Genomic DNA, 24,259 nt, shown 5'->3' on the forward strand with positions numbered 1-24,259 from the left:
GTCACGCAACTCACCCAGGGATAGAGAGCGAGGGATGATCTCTATCTCTGTCTCTTCTGCTGGCTGCGAAGGTCCTGCTGCATCCTCGTCAGTCACTACGCGGACTGATTTGCTCCTTGACTTCTTTTACTGAGTGGTGTCAACTGCTACTGTTTTAGGTGATTCCAGTGACGGTTTGTGTGGAGATGCTGACAGCACCTTTGGTTCCTTTCTCCTCTGTGACAGTCTGCGTGGATGTGCACACTGTTGCCTCACTTTTGGCTTCTTTCTCCTCTGTGGTGGTCTGTGTAGATGAGGACACTGTTGCCTTGCCTTTGGTTACCTTCTCCTCTGTATCCATCTGTGTAGACGTGGACACTGTTGATTCACTTTTGGCTTCTTTCTCCTCTGCGATGGTCTGTGTAGATGAGGGCACTGTTGTCTTGCCTTTGGTTCTCTTCTTTGTGATGGTCCGTGTAGATGCTGTTGTTTTGCTTCTCTTTCCCTCTTCCTCTTCCTTAAGAACAGGCTGTATCACACCAGGTAGTGTTTTGATCCTAAGCATGGTTCGGGCTGTGCAGAGGAGAGAAAGCAGGACTAACAACAACATCATACTGTCCTTGGTATCAAGAGGGTACTCAGTATTTTCAAAAACTGCTGTGTTACGCCTGAAAAGCTGGAAAAAATCATTCTTTACTCCTCCCCACAGGGGCTGGGTAAAACTGTTGAGGCCCTAGATGTAGCATCCTAGACCAGAAAACGAATCCAAAACAGGGTATATATTTTGAATGCTGTTCATTGCCTCGGAGTTTATCAAGCAATGGACATAATAGACCAATAAGGCAATTTTAGTACCATACCCTGGTCTACGCAGGAGCATTAAGACCAGCAGATAGTGCCCCATGTGTGGAAAAATATAGAGAGATAGGTATAAGACACATGTAAGCATGTTGAGCATCATAGCAAACAGGTGTCTTCTCAAATACAAAACTGTAGTTCTGACTTTTCTCAGTGCCTCTGCCCCACGTTGGGCACCAAAAAAATGTTGTGGTTTGAAAGCAAAACGAATGAGAGGCTCCAAGTCAGAGATATAATTTAATAAGAAAAAAGGTAAAAAGGTAAAAATAAAATAAAATAAATGCAATAACACAAACGATCACTGACAGAGTCAGAATACAACCTGAGCAGGATGGTGGAAGCAGTCCAAGTGAAGTGCTCTTCCTGAAGCAGTGATCCTGTAGAAAGGTCTGGTAGCTCTGGTCCTCTGGGAATCCAGTGGGTAAGTGCTCTTGCACTGTCCCACATACCAGCTTATATCCAGGTGAGAATGCTTGGCTCCTCCCCCTGGGCAGAGCATCTCACAATAGGATGAGGAGTGTGAAGTGGGTCCTTGATGGCCCATTAAACAGAGATAACCCCTGGAGGGAGTTACCTGTGACTCATGGGCCAGGCGTGAATGGGCCATTAGCAGAAGACACCCCAAAGGTCATTAGCAGAAGAGGCAGGGGGCTTGGGAAAAACACTAGCCCACCTGGTTTCAACAGTTCATGAAGATGGTGATAGAATAAATACTTTGTGTACATCCTACACTGCAACCCAGGACACATATTCTTGTGGCCCAAGTAGTACAAGTTTTAGCCACATCACTGGTGAACATCTTACCAAATCTGGACTCCTAATTGTTGGGTCATCTGCAAAGACAATCTCTACCACCACCAGTTCTCTCAAGTGTTGAATCCCTTATTCTATGATCTTCCACAGGGTTTGCTGCATATGGAGATCATCTGCACACAGATATCTTTGCCCCACACTTCTCAAGAGCCATATCCAGAGACTGAGAGGTTCAGGCCCCCTTACCATTCCTTGGTTGATAGCCGGATCATGTGACAGGGATCCCAAATGCCGCACTTCAGTACCGTCCAGAGTTGTATTATTGCCTGCAGCAGCCCAAATACGGACTAACCAACTAATAGATTCATCAGATTGTCAGGTGTAATCTTTTCTTAGGTTACAAAGGTCCTTCATGGACAGGGACTCAGTAATGATCTCTGGTTCTGAGTCAGTTGCTAGCTTTGAGAGTCCTTCTCCTATATCATCATTATCATCCACTGGGCAATTGGTTTTGGTTTTGTGTTTTCTTCTCATGATAGGAGCAACTGTCATTGGCTTATGCTCCATGTCTGGTTTGGCTGCAGCCTGTATGACTGGGGTATCTGCTAATTTATCTTCCTGGCCCTCTGCCTTTATCTGCTGCCCTACAGTATCTAGCAGCATGAAATAAGCATATGCCAGAGCCCAGCATATTGTAATGAGCTTTTTCTCATTAGAGTTGTCATCATGGCACTTCTCGTTCAGATATTTCCCCACCTCAGCTGGGTTCTGAATTTGTTCAGGGGGGAAATTCCAAGCTATTGGGTCAGAGAATTCCTTCAGGGTTTGACCCATATCCTCCCATTCCCCATATCACTCAGGATTTTTCACACCTAGGTCAGGTGTCTCATCAGCCCCTCTGGACATCTCAGCCTTCATTCTAGAGAAGCTGCAAACTGTATAGAGGAACCCTACAAGATAAAACACCAGGAAGGTGGTCTATAACATTCAGGGGAAACTGAATATTCTCAAAAGGTGATGTACCAGATTTAAAGGGGAAGAAGGAGATGAAAGGCTGGGAAACCTCATCCCCTGTTCCTCCTCCAAGAAATTGGGTGCAATTACTAATAAACCCTCAAAACAGGACACTGAGACGGAGACTAGGACAGATAAACAACAGACTATACGCATTTTGAACAACTCCCGGTACCTATGTTAATCTTCTATAAATCATTATCACCAAGCACATCAAAATAGCAAGTCTAATCCATGCCACTGTCCTGTAAAAGGTATGTGCCAGGGACAAAATTGGTGCTATCTGTTCTCGGGTTGGTTTTCTCACCCGAGATTCAAGTTGTTTAAAGTCCTTGGCCCTCTAAAAGCCCCGAGTCGCGTTGGTACAAAGAAGCGGAGTCTTCAAGGCCTTGCTTTCTGGTTTCTCGAGTTGTTTATTATTTGATATCACAAAGTTTTTCTCCGCTCCCAGCCGAGGTCCGGACAGCGGCTGGGACACGAGGCGACTGCCCACCGATGGGACGTCACCTTACATTTATACAGATAATTACGTATAGGATATTTACTATTTCACACCAATGCCTAGTGCTTACACTAAGAGGGTCACTTCTGCTTTGACCCAATCCACTCTAACTATCTTATTTCATCACCACCCCAGAAGATGGAGGACGAGGAAGAAGGAGAGGGACACGAGGTACCACCCAAATTCCACCATCTTGTCCCCCATTTACCTCTATTCTAAGAATCTTAAAACTACTGAATTTTGTATGTTCTACTGTGTTATACTACTATTTTCACTTCCTGGTGATTTGCAATTCCTCTCCTAATGCTGGAAGTTTTTCCCATGGGCTAAGATCAAACTCAGTGTCTTCCTGGGCTCTGTGCCAAGGTTTCCAACCCCCCTGGACCGGTTCTACACCCCCCTGTCCAGGGCTCAAATTCTCTTTCCCAGGTCTCAGGTCATCCAAGGGGATGTCCTGGACTCCAACATCTCCCCCTCCTGTTTGCACCAAAAAGACCTCTTTTGCAGCCTTGTGCATGAGTCGCCGTATGCATTGAAAGAAGCACGGCACGACCATGAGAAGAATTACAAATCCCAACAGGATGCAAAAACCTGGTTTTGAAATTTCCTTCCACAAAGGTGAAAGGTCTAAAAAATTGAACATGCCATCCAACCACGACCCTGTTTCCTTTCCAATTTTGTTCACACTTTCCCGCAATTGTTTGATGTTCTCATGGATTGATTTAGAATGATCTGACACGTTCATGCAACACATCCCTTCAAATTCCTCACACCCGTGCCCATGTGACAGCAAAAGATAATCAATTGCTGCCCTGTTTTGGATAGTTGCTCGTCTTACACTATCGGTGTCCATTAACATGTCACTCAGTGTAAGAGAAATGGCTCGGGCATGCTTACTCAGCCAACAAGCCATATGATCCAATTGTGTCAAGGCTACTCCTGATGCTGTCTGCGGTGAAAAAATTGCAGCTGCAATTCTCTGTGCCTTAGACCAAGTATGAACATCATCATCACATTTTGGATCATATTGCTGGATAGATCTTTTCTCTTTGGGATTTCGCTCTCTCAGTAACGTTATGTTGGGTGTTAACAATGAAAGTCTTCCAATGCTGCATGGACCGCCTTTGACATTTGCGGGGATTGCGGGCCAAACTCTGTCCCCACAAATAAAAAAGATTCCTCTTGGCAATTGCACTGGATCATGGTTGGATGGTCTGCTCACCATCTTAGTGTAGTTACACCAAGACGATGCTTTTCTATAAATTATGTGATTTGGAGTGACATCTATTGTTTTGTTTTCTGCCACTCCAGAGTGATTAAATTTCACACAAAATTTCATTCTGACCGATCCAAGAATTTCCAGTTCCTGAGGTTCAAAAGGAGCCACAGGAAGGAACTTTGTCCAAACGTCCCATTTGTCCACTGGATTTGAAATGATCTTTAAGATTGCTGGAGGGACGTTTTTTGGAATCGGCCATTTGCTCACTGGCAACCCTACCAAACATGTTGAAAAAGGCTTCCCTGGTTTTGAGTGTGTCAAACAAATGGTGTCCAGCCCTGATGCATTGGCCAGAGTTTCCCAGACATTTTCCTTTGGTTGAGCCATGGGCCAATCTGCTGCGTTGCTCAAGGCAACCAATGAGAAAATGAGGCAAATGTGTGCTATCTGAGGCCTCCTTCCCCTAGGAACTCCTAAAATGCACCACCACCCAAGTCCCAAGGGAAACCCAAATCCCAAAGTCTCTCTTGCATGTAGAACAAGGGGATGTCCGCTGTCTTGACATCTGTTCATGTCTGCGTGCCTGTCTTGGGGTCCGCGTCTGCTTGCGTTTGGACTCGGTAGGGCTTCACGTTCTTTGCAGCCATCCATCTTGGTCCAGCTCCTGTGGAGACACAAGCATAACCCTTGCCCCAAGTTACTAATTTGAATGGTCCTTCAATTTGTCCTGTGTCTGGGTTCCTGACCAAAACTAAAGGATTCTCCTTCAGTTTTGCTTTTGTATTATTTGAAAAGTGTCTGATGATTGGCGGAGTGGGCTCTGTAAAAGAGCCATTTAGAAAATTCAACACATACAAGGCTTTGTTCAAGCGCATGTGTGGTGTTGCATCCGCCTCTCCCCTTTTCTGTTTTTCCAAAAGGGCTTTTAGTGTTTGGTGTGTCCTTTCAATGATTGCTTGACCTGTTGGAGAATGTGGGATACCAAAAGTGTGATGGACACCCCACCTTTTCAGAAATTTGTCAAGCACTTTCCCTGTATAGGTTGGACCATTGTCTGTTTTGATTTCTTGCGGCACACCTAATGATGCAAACGCTTGTAAAAAGTGTCGACAAGCGTGTTGTGCCATCTCGCCTGTGTGCAATGATGCAAAAGTTGCACCTGAAAATGTGTCTACTGAGACATGGATGTTTTTAAGTTTGCCAAAAGATGGGTATTTGGTGACATCTGTCTGCCACAGTTGCAGACTGTGCAATCCTCTTGGATTGACTGCTCCCATGGATGCAGGAGGCTGTACACGCTGACAGTCTGGACAGGTATTGATGATTTCTTTTGCCTGGCTTTTGGAAATGCGAAAGGCTTCCATCAATGCCTGAGCATTCTGATGAAAAAATGCATGACTCAACTTTGCCTGCTCAAAGATGTTTGGCAAAGTGTTTGAAATTGGCATAGCCAATTCATCTGCGTGTGCATTGCCCTCTGCTAAGAATCCTGGAAGGGAAGAGTGTGCCCTAATGTGAGAAACAAAATATTCATGTTTTCTCTCTTGTAATAGAGTCCTCATACAAAGTAAGTATGAATACAAATCTTCATTGTCAACTTCCTTTAAAAGTGAATTTTCAAGCCTTCTGACCACATTTGCTACATATGCTGAATCTGTGATCAGATTGAGAGGTTGAGAAAACAGTTCGAAGACTCGAACCACTGCTGCCAACTCCACTATCTGTGGTGAACCTTGCACTGTTTCTATGTTTGATTCCCACTTTCCTGTTGTTGCATTTTGCCATGTGATTACTGATTTGTGAATTTTTCCTGAGCCGTCAGTAAATATGGTTATTGTGTCCAACGGCACCTCACTTATTTTTGGCTTTTCTCTAAAACTTATTTTTGCTTTCAACAATTTGTGGCTTGGAAAGTGGATCATGCAAGTGCCAGGATAATCTAGCAATGCAATTTGCAAGTCTTCTGACTTTTGCAATGCCCAGTCAAAATAATCTTTTTTCAAAGGCAGGTAAATTGTTGTAAAATCTTTGCCTGCCATTGTCAACAGTCTGGACCTAGCTTTGATGATGATCTGAGCTATCATTTCCAGACTTGTGAGAATTGTTCTAGGAGACCTGTAAGATAAAAAGATCCATTCTAAAATTAGCAATGGGTCTGTGTGAGATGCATCCCATTGAAAAATCAAACCATACAGTTGTATTTTCTCTCCCAACACTGCAAGGAAGAATGGTAATGATTCTACAAAACGATGTGCCTGTCTCTGTTGAAGAGCTTCTGCAATCCTTTCGAGGGCTTTCTGAGCTTCTAGCGTGAGAGTTCTGGGAGACTTTATATTGCAGTCTCCTTTCAAAAGGTTAAACAATGATGTAAGTTCATCATTTGTGATTTCTAAGACTGGCCTCATCCAGTTGATTTCTCCCAAAAGCTGTTGCAAGTCTTGCAGATTGTTGACTTCTGCTTTGATTTGAATTTTCTGAGGTTTTATGGTCTGTTCTGAGATCTTCCATCTTAAGTATTTCCAAGGTGCAGCTTCTTGAATTTTCGAAGTAGAAATTCCCAATCCTGCATTTTGCACTTCTGCAATCACGCAGTCACAAGCTTTCTGCAGCTCCTGTTGTGTCGATGCTGCGATGAGCAGATCATCCATGTAATGAATGATTCTTGCCTCCGGATATTTCTTTTGCGCTGGAGACAAAGCTCGTGCCACAAACCATTGGCAAATCGTTGGAGAATTTTTGAGTCCTTGGGGTAAAACCACCCAATGGTATCTTTCCAGAGGTTCTTGTCTGTTGATGCTTGGGATGGAGAATGCAAATCGAGGAGCATCATCTGGATGAAGTGGAATGTTGAAGAAACAATCCTTGAGATCGATGATCACAAGTGGCCAGTCTCTCGGAATCATTGAGAGAGCTGGAAGTCCTAATTGAAGTGGACCCATTTCTTCAATGACCTCATTGATTTTTCTGAGATCATGAAGCAGTGTCCATGAACCTGAGGCTTTCTTGCGGATCACAAACACCGGAGAATTCCAGGGACTATTGGTTGGTTTGATGTGTCCCTTTTCTAACTGTTCTTTAACTAAAAGCTTAAGTGCACTCAACTTTTTCCGCTCAAGGGGCCACTGATCCACCCAGACAGGATCGTCTGTTTTCCAGGTCAGTTTCAAAGTGGTGAGTGCCACAGTGACCCCCACTAAAAATCCAGTTCCAATCTCGCACCCCATTGTGCCAAAATGTCTCTTCCCCACGCTGTGATGGGTTTTTGTATGATGAACGGACGAATGACTGCCGTCTTTTTTCCTGGTCCTGAGATGAGAATTGCATTTTCACTCTGTGGACAAACAGAACTTCCTCCAATGCCTGAAAGTGAGCTCAAAGGTGCAATCAGGCTCCATTCTCTGGGCCAAAAAATATATGAAATTACCATGACATCGGCCCCTGTGTCAATCATTCCCTGGAGCATGATTGTCTTCTGGCCGTAGGTCAAAGAACATGTAATGATGGGTCAATCTCGACCTAGGTGCTTTACCCATGTGGCATGAACCTCCACGTGCTCACTCGAAGGGGAATCCTGTTGACGAAACACTGGCATGACCTGTTCCGTGGTGTGAGATGGCAATGCAATGGCTTTGGCAATGGAAGTGTTCTCAGGAATGACCAACGGTGGTCGAAGAGCCTTGGCTAAGATTGTCAATTCTTCATTGCAGTTTGCCCAAACAAGTGTTGGGTAAATGATGAGACCTAAAATACTACTTCTGTCTTTACCTATAATTAAAAATTCTTGGCTTTTCAATGAAGTTCCAGTGACCCCGGTGGGTATCACTGCATGGCTCTCATTCATGAAACATGTCATTTTGGAAGCTGCCAAGTCACATTGTGCCCCTGGTGGCAGCAAGTCTGGATCGCTGGGGATCCTGTAGATTGTCCTGCTGAGGGTATCACATTGATGTTCCTCGACAACTGTCCTGTTTGTGGAATTTGATTTTGAGTCATCGCCATCACTTGTGTCGTCGCGCGTTGACGATTCGCGCTCTTCTTGGAGTTTCCCGAGAGAGGCAGAGGTCTTCCATCCACATCTGTTTTTGCATGGCAATGGCTTGCTTGATGCTTCCCTCTTCTGCATCTTGGACAAACACCTGATGAACTTGCATTTTTTGCATGTTCTGGACAGTTTCTCTTGAGGTGCCCTTGTTTGCCACACTTATAGCATTGTGCTCCTGAAAGTTTTGCTGTCATTACTGTTGTGGAATTATTTTGTCGAAGAGCTGCCAAAGCCTCCTTAAGGTTTTCAGTCTGGGCTTTGATGATTTTTTCCATCTGTTCTCCCCAGATGCTTGCTTGAATGGATGCGACATGCTGTGGTGTTCCTACTTTGCTGCATGCTTCCAACATTTCTGCCAAGGACGGCTGGCCTGGCATTGCACTGATGATGCGTTTGCAGTCTGCGTTGGCATTTGCAAAAGAAAGACTTCGAAGCAGATGCAGCTTCGCTCCCTCATCATTGACTTGCCTGTCTATTGCTTGTGTTAGACGATCAATGAATGAGGAGAAAGATTCTGTTGGGCTTTGCTTTACCTCTGTATAAATGCTTTCTGGAATTCCTGCTGGTGGAATTTGCACAATTGCTTTTCTTGCTGCTTCTTTTATATCTGTCAACACCTCTCGTGGCAAATTCCTTGCTTGACGACCTGGGTCATCATTTGGTGGATCACCTGCCATTTCTGCCACGGTGATGCCTGCATTTGGTCCTCCTTGATATCTTCTCCTGAGCTCTTCAAGGGCTCTTTTCCATTTTGCTTCCCAGATAAGGACTTGCAAATCTCTTAGAATCATTGATGCGATAGATCTGAGATCAAAAGGCGTTAGATCATATATGTTGAATGTTGCCTTCAAAAGCTGCTTGAAGTACGGGGATCCCAATCCATTATCACGGATGGCTTTCACTAATTCCTTGATGACATCATGATCCAATCGCTCCCATCTCGGATTCTGACCTTGCGCATCGTATGCCACTGGCAATGCTAGACTTCTTGCACCTGTTAAATTGAATTCTTTCAATGCTTTTTTCTTTATCTCAGTCCAATCTGTTGCACTGGGTACCTGTGGATCAGATATCTGTGAATCTTCCAAAAATGGAATTAATTGCTGCGATTTCCATGATGATGCTGCTCCTGTCATTTTGGAGTCTTCTTGTGTTTGGTGTTTGTTCACATCTTCTTGAGATGTGATCCCTTCATCCCTGAGGGATATGTCTCTTCTTGAGATTTCTTTTCCTCCTAATTGAGGAGTAGGAAGCTGGGATTTCTGTGCAGCACGTGATCCCTGTGCAGCACTACCAAAGGAGAGGGTTGATCCATCGGGTAGCCAGAGGATAAATGGAGAATGCGTCTGTGCAGTTGATTGAAGAGGAGCTTGATTGGCTTTTGGTGAAAGGAACACTTGAGGGAATTGAGTGTTTGAATCTGGGTTGAGCTCCAAAGCTGTTTCTTTAAATTGCAGGAGAAATTGCTTCATGAAATCTTTGGATAATAAAATTGAAGGAGCTTGAGATGAAGAATCTGCAGTTGCTGTTGTTGATATGAAAGGGATGCCTTGCGAAGCAGTGATATGAATCATGCTTTCATCCGTGCTGACTGCTTGTTGTTGTAGTTGAATTGTTTCGTGATCCTCTAAAGTTGACACAGGCTGTGTTTGTTCCTGTAGAAATTGCTGCTTTGGAGAATAAATCTGTTTTTTGTATGTAATTGGGAAAAAATTATGTAATGTGGGTGTTCCGCCACTAGCTGGCGCTGTTGCTGGACTGGCTGAGTATGGAAGTTGCCGTGTTTGCTGTAATTGTGCAGTCCCGCCACTAGGTGGCGCTGTCATCGAGACAGCTGGACCCTGTCCGGCACTAGGTATTTTTTCTGGGATCTGTTCCATTAGCTCCGACAAAAGACGCTATGCTTGTAACAAATTCTCAGTTTCTGGATCTCTGGAAACTGTTGTAATATTTTTTGGACGTGCGCCCATGCATATGAACGAGCTAGCTGATTTTGAATCACTGAGCGCCTGCTGTGCTGGTATCAAGGCGCCGCTCGTGGGCGGGGTCATGGTCTGCGGCTGCCGTGAGGAGGCGGCTCCCTGGAGAAATTCTCCGCCCTGGCCACTCTCCATCCCCGCCTGCGCCACCCCCGCCTGCTCCGATCCTGCTTGCGCTGTCCCGGCACCCTCCTGGGAGGCGTTCCCTCTCGGCCCGCCCCCAGAGACCGCCCCGTCCCGCTCGCCATCGGGGTTGACCCCGCCCCAAGCGAGACTGCGGCTTGGAATCCACCCCACTCCCACCGCGCCTGCGCCAAAATCCGCCGCAAGCGCCTCTGGGGTTTGCAGTGCATGGCTCTGCGCCTGCGCCTGCACCGCCCTTTCTGGCTCTTTGCCCATGCTTTGCGATGCGGACGTAACTTGGTCCACATTGCTCCCCGTAGCTTGCGTCATCAACCTGCGCTCAGCTACCGGCATGGAATTTCCCCCCGCTGCTGTCCCGGTCCCGCGGTTTGCAAAATCCCGACGATCGCCCGCGAGTTGTTTTTCCCCGCGATCCGCGCCCCCTTGACACGGTATGTTTTCCCACTGCCCCCCGTCGCGTTCCCCGTCACCGCCGTATGATTGTTCCCGGCACGACTGATTCGGCTCTCTTTCGCGCGCATGCGCTGCGGTCTTATCTCCCGCGGCTGACGCGATTTGGGGTTGTTTTCCCTGCTGTTTTGGTGTTTGGCGCCCTCCCCCTCCCCCCTGCTGTGTTTGTCCTTGCTCTGCTGGAGGGAGAGGCGGCGAAGCGATTTCGCGTGATATCTGCGGGGGGGTAAACGGGCTTCTAGATGGAATATGTTCTAAATCTCCCTGTTTCCCCCCCTGGGGCAATTGTCCCATGTCCAGGGGACATGTCTCAGAAGAACGCGGATCTCTATCTTGATCGGTGGGATAAAGTACAAGTTTTTGCCTTCCCGGGACTGGCATTGGGGAATCAGGTTTTGGGGTTTGAGGCACCGAGACAAGCTGCTGTGCATCATGTGCCTCACCTCGGGGAAGCTGCTGGCTTTCCCCTGATGTTGCCTGGGCGAGCTGATGGCTCTCCCCTCCCACCTCCCCACTAGGAGATTTGGGATCCGCCTGCTGCTGAGAGGCAGAACAAGTCGCTGCTGGCTGCTGCTCAGCGGAAGAAACCTTGCTTTGTCCCTCTTGCGCAGTCCTCTGCTGTTGTAAAGAAGGAGGAACTGCTTTTCTGTTACGTGAAATGGACTCTAGCATGGTTCTCGCTGCGGGCAAAAGCTTTGCAGCTGCTTTATCTTTCTTAGTTGCTCTGTTGTAAAGTTCCCTGTTTGCCTCTTGCCAAAATGCAGGCTCAAATACAACGTGGGTCTCACAATGTGGAAAGTTACACCGAGCCCACAAAAGAAGAGCTTGAAGCTCCTTCTCAGAAAGGCCTGCAGGATGTGCAGACACAACTACCCTTAATTTTGCTAGGATCCTTTGCTGTTCCTGGGAGATTCCCACCCCCATGTGTTCTAAATTCGACCGGTCTTACCAAAGCCGAAAAACAGGGTGCAGGTGTTCTCAAATTCGTCTCGGGGGTGTCCTGATCACCGACCAGCAGATCTCAGGGTGACGACTTCAGGGCCCTTGAAGTTCGTCTGTCCAAGGCGAATTTGAAGTCAGCTGCTTTGGCCAAAAATCTTCCCCTGTCTTCTCTGGCTGTTTTCCTGGCTTCAGAGGGCTTGGTGTGTCCACTGGAAAGTACCCAGGGACGCCAATTCTCGTCCAGGCACCCAGGGACGCCAATTCTCGGGTTGGTTTTCTCACCCGAGATTCAAGTTGTTTAAAGTCCTTGGCCCTCTAAAAGCCCCGAGTCGCGTTGGTACAAAGAAGCGGAGTCTTCAAGGCCTTGCTTTCTGGTTTCTCGAGTTGTTTATTATTTGATATCACAAAGTTTTTCTCCGCTCCCAGCCGAGGTCCGGACAGCGGCTGGGACACGAGGCGACTGCCCACCGATGGGACGTCACCTTACATTTATACAGATAATTACGTATAGGATATTTACTATTTCACACCAATGCCTAGTGCTTACACTAAGAGGGTCACTTCTGCTTTGACCCAATCCACTCTAACTATCTTATTTCATCACCACCCCAGAAGATGGAGGACGAGGAAGAAGGAGAGGGACACGAGGTACCACCGAAATTCCACCATCTTGTCCCCCATTTACCTCTATTCTAAGAATCTTAAAACTACTGAATTTTGTATGTTCTACTGTGTTATACTACTATTTTCACTTCCTGGTGATTTGCAATTCCTCTCCTAATGCTGGAAGTTTTTCCCATGGGCTAAGATCAAACTCAGTGTCTTCCTGGGCTCTGTGCCAAGGTTTCCAACCCCCCTGGACCGGTTCTACACCCCCCTGTCCAGGGCTCAAATTCTCTTTCCCAGGTCTCAGGTCATCCAAGGGGATGTCCTGGACTCCAACATCTGTGGATAGGCAAAGAGGCCTAGAGACCAGAAAGACATTAGTACTTCTGATGCCTTAAGCTTTAGCTTTCATATTTGCAGATTCTGTGCTGCCTAGGAGTGTAGTTCTGCGTCACATATTAAGTGTTAGTAAGCTCTCTTCACAGAGTAGGTAGACAAAACAAATCCTTTCCCAGATGGAGACCAAGAACAACTGTTACAAGTTTTCAGGCCTAAAAGCATAAACAACAGTGGATTGAAGAAAGAAAACAAGAAGGATGGGACTTCATAACCTGAAGTTGTAATTGGACAATTAAATCCCAATATGCAAATGGACCAAAACTTATAGAAGTGTGGGATCTCATAACTGGTCAGCCATTTTTGTGACTATTCTCAGTCCACCCTGAGTGCAGCCTTGGTCAGTCTCCTGTCCTGCCCAAGGTGGATCCTGAAGGCCTTTCAATAAATACCTACTTTATTCTCTAGATCTGTCCAGTCTCTGTTTCAGGTCAGCCTTCCAAGGCATCACTTCAAACCAGAGAGACATTATTACCTCAACCAACACGGTGACTACTGACTGCTTTACCCCAATACAAAGTGATTAAAAAAAATGTAATTAGTACAGTTTGTTTTTTTTACTTTCCCCAGCCCCATATTGGGCACCAAGATATTTATCCTGATTTGAGACAAATTTGGGAGGAAACATCTCAAAAGGGTGTCTCCTCTAATAGAAGGCAGGCTTCAGCAATCCCTTCCCCACAGGTTCGGAAAGAATTCCCTTGGAGAAAGTGAAAAAAATTGTTTTTTTAACAAGCAGAGTACTCACAGGCATGAAAAAAAAGAATAAATAATGTTAAATAATAAAACCTCTCACTGTGGAGAAGAGATGGTAGATTCAGAGTAGTTTCTGTAGGTGACTTGGCTTCCTCTGAGTCCAGAGCTGGCCTCCAGGCCTCTACAGCATGGGGAGGGGGCCCCCAAGCAATGCTATGGTGTTTCTGATGGGAGAAAAAGCTGAACAGTTCCAGAAGAAGAAGCCACAGTCCCAGGAAAAACTTCTTGCCTCAGCTAACGAACGAGAAGGTAGCTAAAAAAAAAAAAAAAAAAAGAAAAAAAAAAAAAAAAAGAAAAAAAAAGCAAGGAAAAACTCCATATCTCTCTCTCTGGAGAGCTTTATCTGTGTTTTTGAACACAGGAGCTGAAAGAATTCCACCACCTCCCCCTCCTCTCTTTTAGATCTCGCTTAAAGCTACAGGACTCATGTCTGGACACAAAGCAGACGATAGGGGATGCAGCATCATAAAGTCACCCTAGGACATAGATATAAATACAGTACATGATAATAAGGTACTGATATTATGGCTAGCGAAAAAATGGTTTAGATTAGGAGTCAATGTAGCTTACCACTGAATTGATGATGGAGTACACATAGAGTCCTTTCACTCACTTCCCAGGAAAGTAGCCACAAGTTTGCATCCAAACTTCAGGAAGAAGTCCTACATGTTTCCAGAGTGTGCACAGAAGACTTCTGACTTCATGGAAGTTTGTGTAGCTTTTATAGTTTGTAAAGTGAAGTGTCTGTCAGTCAGAAATTCCACCAGCTTATCTTCTTGCATCTTGCTCTCAAGGCCAGATGTTTATTGTCAGCTGGGAATTCTACCTCTGGTGCCAGAGAGAGATAAGTCCCTAGCCAGAGATAACTCCCTACCAGACAGCTGTCTGGCCTGAGTTATCTCATCAATTCATGTGAGAGGGAAGATGCCTGGAGCTATCGCACCAGCTGGTGGACAGAACAGATATGCTCTTCTGTGGCAGAGGGGAACATCCTGCTGCAGGGTCTCACCAGAGCAGAGGGGCAGAATCACTTCCTTTGCCCTGCTGGCCTCATTGATTTTGATGCAGCCCAGGACACGGTTGGCTTACTGGGCCACAAGTGCACATTGCTGGCTCATATCCAGCTTTTCATCCACCAGCACCACCAATTCCTTCTTAGCAGGCTTGTTCTTAATCCCTTTATTCCCCAACCTGTGTTGATAGTGGGGGTTACACTGGCCCAGGTGCAGTACATTCCACTTACTTTGTTGAATCTCATGAGATTCCCATGAGCCCACTTCTCAAGCTTGTCCAAGTCCCTCTGGATGGCATCCCGTCCTTCAGGTGTGTCAAAGGCACCACTCAGCTTAGTGTTATCTGCAGACTTGCTGAGGGTGCACTCAATCTCTTTGTCTATGTCATTGATGAAGACATTGAATAGCACTGGTCCCAATATGAATCCCTGAGGAACATCACCTGTCACTGATGTCCAGTGGGACACTGAGCCATTGGCACTGCCATTTGAATGTGACTGTCCAATCAATTCCTTATCCATCTAACAGTTCACTCATCAAATCCATTTCTCTCCAATTTAGAGAGGATGTTGTAGGGACCATGTCAAAGGCTTTACAAAAGTCCAGATAAGTGACATCTGTAGCCCTTCCCTTCTCCACTGATGGAGTCACTCCATCATAGAAGGCCACTAGGTTGGTCAGGAAGGACTTGCCCTTGGTGAAGCCATGCTGGCTATCTCGAATCACCTCCTTGTCCTCCATGTGCCTTTGCGCAATTTCTAGGAGGATCTGTTTCATGATCTTCTCCGGCACAGAGGTGAGGCTGACAGGGCAATAGTTCCCAGGGTCCTCCTTTCTACCCTTTTAAAAGATGGGTACAATCTTTCCCCTTTTCCAGCCACCTGGGTCTTCACCTGACTGCCATGACTTTTCAGATATGGAGTGGCTTGGCAACTACATCAGCCAAGGGCAGGACTCAGGAATGCATCTTGTTAGGCCCCATAGACTTATGTACATTCAATTTCCTCAGGTGGTCAGGAACCTGATCTTCTCTTACAGTGGCAAGTACTTTGCTCCCCCCAGTGCTTATCTTGCAGTCCATCCACTCAAGAAGTGTGGGAAGAGAGATTGCCAGTGAAGACTGAGGCAAAAAAGTTGTTACTCATCCATCTCCTTGTCTGTAGTTACCAGTTTCCCAGCACTGTTTATTGGGGGGTTCTAGCGGTTTTAGTTATAACCAGGGGGAAACACCAATTAAGTGTGGCAGTTTTGGTTTGATTTCCCAGCCAATGCACTAATTAGTGTAGTGGGCTTAGTGCTGGCCAAACACTAATGCACCCACTAGAATTATTTACTCATTCCTTGCTGTGAGATATGGATTAGGAGGAGGGCAAAACAGGCTCAAAACTTTAAAAGAAAACTTTGTTTGTAACACGAGGGAGGTCATGGGTAGGGAGACAGACAACATAACTTGAGACCTCTTGATCATGAGACAAACAGCCTATTTTATTGTTCGGAACTCCCTTATATAGGAAGTTCAAAACTCCTGGTTCTAGACACTCATTGGTCTGGGTATTAGCCCTGCCCAGCTCCTTGACCAGTGATGTGTCTGCTTTCTGGACTGCCTATGATTGGTTGAGGTGTCTGCATGAGCTCTCCCATTCACCTAGGGACTGCTAGAACAAGCTAGGTCAGCCGAGTTGGGTCTGTTATGATCAGACTCATATTATCCAGCTGTAAACCAGCTGTATATTGCTACATCTCCTCCCTTTGTTTTTATTAAAATATGCAAATTGTTTTTTGTCATTCTATTTGCAAGGGCCCTTTTGCAAAAAGGGTAACAGAAGTATGGGTTTAATTTGAATGAAGTTTTGACAAATTTAATTCTCCTTAGTCAATGATGCATCTTATGTATCAGCAGCAATGTTCAGACACTTCCTGGGAAGCAGGGCTTCAGCATGTGTAATGGTTCCTCTGGAAGGCAAACACTGAAGAATCATGAATGCCCCCCTCTTCCTTCTCTCTCCCTTAGCTTTATATATCTGAGCTGGCATCATATGGTATGGTATCCCTTTGGCTAATTTGGGTCAGCTGGCTTAGTTGTGCCCCCTCCCAGGATCTTGCCCACTCCCATCCCTTTGATGGGGGAAGGAATGTTAGAGGGACAGCACTGCTCAGCAGTTGCCAAAACACTGGTCTGTTATGAACACCTGTCCAGCTACTAATGCAAAGCACAACACTCAGTCAGACTCAATACACAACAGCGGAATCACAGAATTGAGAACAATTAAGCAGAGAACATTTGGGGATGTAAAATTTAAGATTTGTGAGTACATTTTTTGTGGTACTTCACCTCACCAAATTAGTTACTCTTATCAATGTGTATAAATATCTGACTGGAGGGTGTCAAGAGGATGGAGCCAGCCTCTTTTCAGTGGTGCCAAGCAATGAGATGAGGCAATGGGCAGAAATTGATGCCCAGGCAGTTCCAGGAGGAACTTCTTTACTGTGTGGGTGATCAAGCACTGGAACAGATTGTCCAGAGAGGTTGTGCAGTCTTCTTCACTGGAAATATTAAAGAACCATCTGGATGCAATCCTGTGCCATGTGGTCTAGGATGATCCCACCTCAGCATGACCATCGGACCAGATGTGGTCCCTTCCAACCTTGCCCATTCTGTGATTCTGTGATTATTGCTTCCTGAATACTCAATCATGTAGTTAGGACTCAAAAGGGTCTTCAGTACTGGTTAACAAAAAAGGTTGTTGAAAGACTGAGTACTCTGAGCTGTGCCCCGTGGAGGAAATGTGGTATTTTAGGTGGAAGGCTAAGTATTGATGTGTCATAATTTGTAAATGGTCACTACTGTAAAACCTGTTCTTTGGGGCAGTCCTTTAAAGCCTCTGAGGTTTGCTACATATGAAATCTTCTGCCTGTCCAGCAGTGTTAAAGTCACCCAAGCCTGATTTACAGAAAGTGCCCCATAGGCATCATATGCTGAAGCACTGACTTTTTCTTTGTTCATTTGGCCCAACAATGTTTTGAGATATTTTTAGGTACCAAAACCCTCTCTGAGACAGCAAGATAAGGAGATCATTTTAGCTGGATGATCATAGTTGCAAATAGTAGCTTAACTTGGACAATGTCAGATATAGCTGGTAAACACAAACTCAGGGTGATGCCTTGCACTGTCATTGGCAAATGTTTGTTGACCTTCCTGAGGTCTGTGCAGATAGCCAGATTATGGAGCTAGCAGTGAATCCTAAGTATGGTTTTTCACAAGGTAAACCAAAGTAAGCAGAGTGCATTTAACATTGTGAGTAAAGTAAGAAAACCATACAGTCACTGTCCCAAGTACCAAGGACTTTCCAGTGAACAAAGTGTAGTAGGTTTAACCTCCAAATATACCTCTCTGTGTTAATGGAATTTGCTGTTGCAAAGCACCCTCACCAGCAAAGGAAGAGCAGATGCACTTTGTTGGGGTTCCTGTTTATTCTAGATTGCTGCCTTCAATCATCAAATTGATGCAATTTACAGAATAAAAGACTTTCTGTTCCCAGTTTCCAATACCATATTCTCCAGAGAGACACGAAAGAGCAATGACTTTACCTGCCTTTCCCACCAGGTATTGCTGCAGAGGTGACACTGTCAGAGCTGCTCTGACAGCTTTGTCCCAGCATGATCAGGAGAGGACATGCAGCTTGCTCTACCTTATGTTACTGGCCTCTGAAGAGCTGGTAGGAGGAAACCTTGTTTCTGTCATCGGTCTGAGCCAATGTGACTTAAGGTGCCCAGGGAGAAGATGCAGAGGATAGAAAAAGGCCAGCTTGAGTTGTGTTTCTGGCTGTCCTCATTTTTTATCCCTGTGGACTCCAAGTCAGGACACAGTTCCTTGCTAATCTGAATTTGCGGGGTTGTGTACTGGGTGATCAGAAAATTATGATTCTTCCTCTCATTCCCCTAATGCACATGCTGCCCTAGGAGGCTCTTGAAGACAGCTCAGCAGATCCCAGTGCCCCAAAATTTTGGCTTAAGTGCTATCCCTAGAAAGGACACGGTTGTCATTCCCTGGGATTCCTCCATATCTCTGCTGGTGCTGACCTGGAGGTTTTTAATTCCCCAAAGCTTGGTGTTGCCCTTCCATTCACCTTGCAAGTACAGCTGTTAGTAGCCACAAAGGCTTGTTGAAAGCAGAGAGTATCTTCTGCCACCCTTTCATTCTGCTCATAGCTTTTTCTGGTCCTCTGAGCACTGCATATGCCAGCATCAGTGGAGTGGAGAGACTGTTGGGAAATCTGAGTGTCAAAGCTCTTTCTATTTAGGTCCTGGCAAAACCCAGGCTCTTTCCAGCATAAACCCAGGCTCTTTCCAGCATATTGTGCACGAGAAAGAGATTTCAGGCTGAAGAGCACTATTGATTGTGTGTGCATGTATGCGTGTGTGTGTGTGTGTGTGTACACACATCACAGTTCTTTCATCCTCCCTGCACTTGCTTGAACTTCTTGCCTTGGGGGAACTGGTGCATCATTCCTGCTCCCTGTGTCCTGCAGATGTCTCAGCTTGTGCATTCAGAGATGGTTTCTGATGTTGCTTCAAACTGAAATTGTCTCTGGGACAGATAATCCCATTATCTTTACTTTCTGTCCCCAGGGTGATTTAAGACTCGGTGTGACGTAAAGTTGCTGATACTTGTATAGAGAGAAAAAATGGGGCAAAAAAGACAACAGTTGATACTACTAACCCTGCATGCAGCTAGTCAGTAATAGCAATCTGTGTTTTTCATTCAAAATAGATTATAAACAGGAAAGTTAGTTTCTTTACAAAAATGTGTAGCAAAAAGAGAAAACAGATTTCCATCTCTACATCTGCAAAGGATCACTGAAATTGCACCATGCCTTGTGTCAGGGAAGGTTTAGGTTGGATTAGAAAAAGATTCTTCACCCAGAGGGTGGTTGTGTACTGGAACAGGCTCCCCAGGGAAGTGGTCACAGCAATCTGACAGAGTTCAAGAAGCATTTGGACAATGCTCTCAGGCGCATGGTGAGATTCTTGGGGATGGTGCTATGCAGAATCAGGAGTTGGGCTCGATGATCCTTGAGGCTCCCTTCCAACTCAGCTTATTCTGTGATAACAACCTCTGATTCACGTCTTTTGCTCTAAATTGCAGTCTGTAGGTGTTTGTTCCTTGTGTGATAAATTTTGGGTAAAAATTCGGGTATAAAATAATAACCTGATGTATAATAATGAATAAGGTTAATAAAATTGTGAAATCCAGTATAGGGCTAATCGTTTCCCCCCAGCCTGCCAGTCTCAGTTGCAAAGACAGGATGAACCTCATCAAGCTAGACAAAGACACTGGCCAACCTCGATAAGAATCACTTCCTTGCCAATGCAAGGAAGAAATTCCTTCGTGACAACGATACCAATCTCATCAACCTGCTGGCTATCCCATCAGCTCTCTGGCGCAACAAGCAAAATGAAATCAGCATAAGACTAAGACATGAAATCGACATAAGAAAGAGTTTTTCCCGGAATGAGACAATGAGACCTGACGAGATCCGGGAAGGCCATCGAAAAGAAATTCGGACTATTCAGCCCATCCTGGACACCTGGACTGCCTAAGGGCAGAAAAACCCTATAAAATGCTGGACTGAAAGCTGCATCGGTGTGGATTGGGGAGTCTTATACCCCGGTGCGGACCCCTATCCACCCAGCGCGGCGCTGACCATTTCCTATTTTTGTGGCTTTCTCATTTTTCTTGTGCTCGATACTTTGTTATTAATAAATTGTCTTTTATTTATCCGATATTTGCCTTTGCATTTATAACACTTGCACATCCTGCTGCCCACTTGTCGTGGTCTGAAAGCAAAATGAGTGAGAAACTCCAAGTCAGAAATACAATTTAATAAGAAGAAAGGTAAAAAGGCAAAATAAAATAAATGCAATAACACAAAGGACCACTGACAGAGTCAGAATACAACCTGAGCAGGGTGGTCGAAGCAGTCCAGGTGAGGTGGTCTTCCTGAAGCAGTGATCCTGTAGAAAGGTCTGGTAGCTCTGGTCCTCTGGGAATCCAGTGGGTAAGGGCTGCTTGTACTGTCTCAAATCCCAGCTTATATCCAGGTGAGAATGCTTGGCTCCTCCCTCTGGGCAGAGCATCTCACAATAGGATGAGGAGTGTGAAGTGGGTCCTTGATGGCCCATTAAACAGAGATAACCCCTGGAGGGAGTTACCTGTGACTCATGGGCCAAGTGTGAATGGGCCATTAGCAGAAGACACCCCAAAGGTCATTAGCAGAAGACACTCCAAAGGCCATTAGCAGAAGAGGCAGGGGCCTTGGGAAAACACTAGCCCACCTGGTTTCAACAGTTCATGAAGATGGTGATAGAATAAATACTTTGTGTACATCCTACACTGCAACCCAGGACACATATTCTTGTGGCCCAAGTAGTACAAGTTTCAGCCACATCACTGGTGAACATCTTACCAAATCTGGACTCCTAATTGTTGGGTCATCTGAAAAGACAATGTCTACCACCACCAGTTCTCTCAAGCGTTGAATCCCTTATTCTGAGTTGTGAAGTGGGTCCTTGATGGCCCATTAAACAGAGATAACTCCTGGAGGGAGTTACCTGTGAGTCATGGGCAAGGCATTGATGGGCCATTAACAGAAGACAGCCCAAAGGCAGGGGGCCTGGGAAGAACACTGCCCCACTTGGTTTACCAGTTCATGAAGATGGTGATAGAATAAATACTTTGTGTACCTCCTACACTGCAACCCAGGACACCACTCCAGCAGCAAATGTGAGATCTTGCTGCTGGCTTCTCTTCCCTCCCTTGCCTGTCCAGCCAGCAGCACCACCTGGCTGAAGGGCAGGCAGGTAATTTCTTATAAAGTCCTTTAAAAGAGATTGGAATAAGCACAGACTTCGGCAAAGTTTTTGTCAGGGAAAAAACCCTGACCCTCCTCGCTTCATTTTTTCATCATTAAATACAACACACTTTCACTGTACTTAAATATCTGTGTGTACAAGTTAAAGCCGGTTATAAATCTTAATTATTGAAAGATAATTCAAACTGAAGCTGAAACCACAAGGAAATATACATTGTTAAAACATCTGCCATTTTATCTGTCTGTACTTCTTATGCACTGTCTGGTTTCTCTCTTTATTTCTACAGACAAGTCTTCTATACACACTCACTAATTCCTTAGTCCTACTGCAATAACGCCTTGCTTGCTGAGGCCCTCAAGCTGTTTCTCTCCTCTTTTCTTCTACTCTTACAACTCTTCTGTTCCTTTCATCTCACCTTCAGCTCCAGTCAGGCATTCAAACAGGTAACTACTACAATAAACCTTATATTTGTATGTAGTTGGTGATTTTAGCTCACAAAAATGTATGTGCCAAGTGAAACTGAAAATGTGTGCACTGTGCCCCAAAAAAATTTGACCCAGGCATTCATGGGGCACAGAAATTACAAAAATTCTTGTATTTCTTTTTCTTGTCTCCTCCCTTTTGTGTTAAAAGTGCTGTAGAAAATCTGTAGGTAATGGTCTTCTGATAAGCAAATTTAAGCTAGGATTTTTCCTCCTTTTGGTGCATGCAGCTGGCCATATGGGACGGAGGTAAAAATGTTACTCTTCCAGAATTTCTGCCTCACTGGGTCATTTAGGACAGTGGGTCAGCTGGGATTCCACAGATGCGGCGTTGCCATCAATCTCATTTAATGCCACAGTGGTGAGAGCAGGTAGCTGGGAGAAAGAGTCAGAAATATCCCCTGCCTGCCGTTTGGGGGAGGTGGGCTCAATTTCCAATCAATGGGATCTCAGGAGGCTTTGAGCTGTGGCAAGACAGAAAAGCAGGAGTCTGCAAAAAGATTAGTAATATGTGGAGTAAGATGTGGGGTCTGACATTCAAAGCCTAGGTTGAACTTTCCTCCCCTTCACCCAGGCTCCCTTTTACAGTCCTTCCAAAAGGCAATGTTAAACCTTGCTCAGGCCAGCAGTGCTTTAGCACCCATCCTTTCTCCATCAAGACTGACTGGTCCAGCAGTGAGAGACATTGGGATGGCAGTGTTATAACCACAGTCCTGAATGGGTCTATCAGCACATGACACCTTGTGTTAGCAAACTGCTTCTGAGCATTGTTGCCCCATGCACTGTCCTGACAGGTAAGAAAGATGTAAAATACATCAGCATTAAAATACTAAATCCCATTTCATTGATGTCAGAGTTGCATATTAAGAACTGTCAACATCTTTATCTGTACATTTTTACCTTCAGCATGTCAAACTCTTCCATGAGTATCTGAAGTCTCCCTGTGACTGGAATTTTCACTCCTTTGACAGACGCTTCAGCTCGGCAGTGTACACATCTGATTTCCAGTGCAGTGATCTGTGGTTTGGGCTGACATTTCTCATACCCCAGACCTCCTTCCCCTCCTTCAGCACTCAAATCAGATGCATTCAGAAACCTGGAATTCAAAAAGCCCCTTTCATCTTGTCTTTCAAGCCCCTTTCTCAGGGGTTTCATCAGGGGTATAAACTTTCTCTGTCCAGTCCTGTTTCCCTGTGCCATTCAAGGCTGCATTTTGCCACCAGACCCCTTGAGAGTGGAAGGAAAAGGCATCTGCCAAGCTCTCAGCCCCATATCTCATCCCTGGAAGGAAGAAGACACTAAAGAACATGAAATAGCTGGCAGTAGCAGCCTACCATCCCCTCTGCCATTCCTCTACTCCCTAACACTGGTAGATAGAAGCCCTACCTGAAAAAGGAGGCAGGAGATCCCTTGAGGATATGTATTGGGTTTGTATGGTCAAGTTTTGGTAGTGGAGAGGGCTACAGGAGTGGCTTCTGTGAGAAGCTTCCCCCATGTCCAACAAAGCCAATGCCAGCTGGCTTCAAGACAGATCCGCCACTGGCCAAGGCTGAGTCAAACAGAGATGGTGATAGTACCTCTGTGATTACATATTTAAGAAGGATTAAAAGCCATTGCACAGATGTAATTTTGCTCAAAGAAGAGACCAGTGAAAATACGTGAAAGGAGCAGCTATGCAGACACCAAGGAGAAGAAAGGAGAGGAGTTGTTCCAGGTGCTGGAGCTGAGATTCCCTCGCAGCCCATAGTGAAGACCATGGTGAAGCAGCTGTGCCAATATAGCTCGTGAAGGTCTACGGGGATGCAGAAATCCACCTGCAGCTCATGGAGAAGCCCCAAGCCAGAGTGGCTGGATGCTCAAAGGAGGTTGTGACTCCATGGGAAGCCTGTGCTGGAACAGGTTCCTGGCAGGGACCCATAGAGAGAGGAGCTCGTGCTAAAGCAGGTTTCCTGGTAGGACTTTTGACACTGTGGGGGACCCACACTGGAGAAGTCTGTTCCTGAAGACTGCAGCTTGTGGAAAGAAACCCATATTGAAGAAGTTCATGGAGAACTGTCTCCTGTGGGAGGGACCCAAAGCTGGAGCGGAGGAAAGACTCTTCACTGACAAGGGGCAGAAACAACCTGTTATGAACTGACTGTAAACCCCTTTCCCTGTCTCCCTGCACCACTGGGGGTGTTACCAAAAATTTGGTAAAATAAAAAAAACTCCTTAACACCAATGTAGCATTAAGAAGCAGGCATTCTTTATT

At 45.5% G+C, this 24,259-nt stretch overlaps 1 protein-coding gene and 1 long non-coding RNA gene across 5 annotated transcripts in view; both read left to right on the forward strand.

Moving 5' to 3' along the window:
• The window catches only part of LOC310922315 (protein FAM219A-like), a 204,446-nt gene that overhangs the window by 134,375 nt on the left and 45,812 nt on the right, over positions 1–24,259 (forward strand). The gene's annotated exons all lie outside the window — the stretch shown is intronic.
• Positions 10,685–20,437, forward strand: LOC310922317. The gene is made up of 2 exons (XR_014592398.1): positions 10,685–10,921; positions 19,933–20,437. It is a non-coding gene; the product is annotated as an uncharacterized lncRNA (long non-coding RNA).

This window comes from Zosterops lateralis, assembly GCF_965231275.1.
Source record: "Zosterops lateralis genome assembly, chromosome: W".
Classification (NCBI taxonomy): domain Eukaryota; kingdom Metazoa; phylum Chordata; class Aves; order Passeriformes; family Zosteropidae; genus Zosterops; species Zosterops lateralis.